Genomic DNA, 2,857 nt, shown 5'->3' on the forward strand with positions numbered 1-2,857 from the left:
GTCTTGACTTGGGGGTAGAGGGGTGGTGGTGGTGGTGGTGGTGGTGGTGGGGGGTGTTCTTGTGAGCTGGGTTTTGATGCAAAGTCTGGGGATGTCAGTCAAAAGGAGTTGGGGGTGTAGGAGGTTGAGGGTTGGGAGTATATTGGCCATTATTTATATGTGATTAAACACAATGAATTTAACTTTCCATTTTAAATTGCAGCTTGGTTATGTTTAGGCACCAAAAGCACTTGGTTAGGTTTAGGGACAGATTACCTTTTTTCACACCTCGGCAGGTAACACTGGAAAAGTATCCTCTATTGGACCATACTGGGAGATTTTAGAGCTTAAAGATTTTTATCCTGAGCTTAGATTGTTTTTCTATATTAATAGGGTGAAGAGATACATGAATACAAAAACATTTGAATACAAAAACTCGTAAAAACATCAATTCTACAAACTATAAATTGCAGCTATTCTCATGCTGTCATCCTGTGGCAGGATGGGTGTTAGACTGTGTCAGAAGTGGCAACAATCTTTCACTCCAGCTTGTTAATCAACCAACAACCCAGACAGAGTTTTAATTCGTCACCCTCCAACCACTCGCAGCAGATGGCTGCCACTTCCTGAGGTTTCTTCCTGTTAAAAGGGAGTTTTTCTTTCTCACTGTGGCCTTGTGCTTGCTCAAAGGGGGTTCTTTGATTGTTGGGATTTTCTCTGTATTATTGTAGAGGGTATCCTACAATATAAAGCCCCTTGAGGTGACTAATGTTGTTATTTGACACTGTATAAATACAACTAAAAACTGAACTGGATTCATTTGAAAACCTGACTTTTCACCTTTCCATGCTAGTTGAAAAAGTGAAAAAACAGTTTGATTTATTGTTTTTGAATCTTTCTGGCCTGTGAGCACAGTTTCTATGTGAATTCTCAGACTTTTTATCTGATTTTCTGCTCACTTCAGATAAAAATTTAGCATTCATTCCAGTAGTTGTCTTTCCGAAAGTGTTGTAACTAAGTTTAAGGATATAGTTCCTTCACTGTTATCTTCTTCAATGCCATATCCCAACACCGTGCAGAGAAGCTACCTAAGCTCAACTCCCACAAAGGTTATCTTATTAACAGTTCATAGTCAGTGCATTTCTCAGATCACTTGACCTTGGACACTTGGACTCCACTGAAAAGGAAAACATCAAATCAGAAGTACTTGACTCCCTGGTATAACTTACAATTGTACAAATTAAAGCAGGCCACTAATATAGATCTTCACTTAGCCTGGGAAAAGAGTTTGTTGCTCTATAAAAAAAAAGCCCTCTGTAAAGGTAGGAAACCTTATTATTCATTACTAACTGAAAAAAAGAACAACCCCAGATTTCATTTCAGCACTGTAGCCAGACTGACAAAGAGTTAGAGCTCTGCTGAGCCAAATATTCATTTTAACTAGTAACAACTTAATAAATTGTTTGACAAAAAAATTGTAACCATTATTTGAGAAATTATTCATAACCATCTCACAGATGAACAGCTACTTTAGTTCTTCTGACATTTATTTAGACTCTATTCCTACAAGGCTGCTCAAAGTTCTGCCATAAATTATTGCCTAAATCTTAAATATGATAGATCTATCCCTATTAATGTACCACAAGCCTTCCAGCTGGCAGTAATTAAACCATTACTTAAAAAGCCATCACTTGACCCAGGTGTCTACATGACACTCACTAATTACTTAAACTGCTGAAATTTCTGTAGCAATTTCTTAATGACATAAAGGCCCGGGGCTTTCATTACAAACAAACAAACAAAGTAAACAAGAGTAGTCACAGAGAACACAGGCCAATATTTCACTTCAGTATATTAAACCATATTAAAATATTTTGTTATGTTCTTTATGTCCTTCTTGTTCTTTATGTACTTTCAAAATAGAAAACAGTGTTATGAATGCCACTGAACAGTTGTTCTCATTTTAGATAATTTTTGTTGCTCTTTCAGTTTCCATAAAAATTGCAGTGTGTAACACCGAAATGTCATTATGTTACCATGCTACTCATTTGTGAACAATTAGTTCAGTTTTATAAAAGAAGTGGTTTTAAAGTATTGTATGACTGTCATTTTGGGCAAATATTTCATTTTGGTAATTGCTTTGATTTACTGGTCTATGTATTATTTTAGGGTCTATATTATTGTATGGGCTACAACATAAAGCAACTGTTGTTGTGATTTGATGCTATACAAATAAAACTGAATTAGATTGAATTGAATTTGCATTTTTTTGTCATTTTTGATCTTCATTACTTAAATTTCTGTTGGAATTTAAGATATTATGCTCCATTGATCCATCCTGATTTGTTAATATATTCATGTTGTTACATGTCGTAAACTGGTGTGTACTGGGCCACCATGTGGTGCTGAAATATTAGGCAAGTAATATTCTGAGAGACAAAAACCACATTTTTCCTTCTGAATCTGAGGTTCAACTCTCTTCTTTGGTACCCTGGCACAAAATTTTTTGCAAATGATTGTGATCCCCCTACAGTTAGAGCACAGACTCCCAACCCCTTCTTGAGCATTTGTTTAACTGCATCAGTGACCTAACCCCCAGTGATAGGCAAGGGTCCCCCTCATCCCCAGGCTCCGCATCCATTATCGAAGGCGTGACAGTAGGATTAAGGAGGTCTTCAGTGTATTCCTTCCACCTCCTGGCTATATCCAAAGTTGAGGTCAGCAGCATTCCATCCCCACTGTATATAGTCTCCCTCCTCCTGAGTCGTCCGAGGGTTTTCCAGAATTGCTCTGTATAATAAGGGGATGAGCAGACCATACTTTCTGCAGAAGTATGGTCATGAAACGATGGTTCTCCATCATGGACAACCCATCATAC

Source organism: Oreochromis niloticus, linkage group LG18 (genome assembly GCF_001858045.2).
Source record: "Oreochromis niloticus isolate F11D_XX linkage group LG18, O_niloticus_UMD_NMBU, whole genome shotgun sequence".
Lineage (NCBI taxonomy): Eukaryota > Metazoa > Chordata > Actinopteri > Cichliformes > Cichlidae > Oreochromis > Oreochromis niloticus.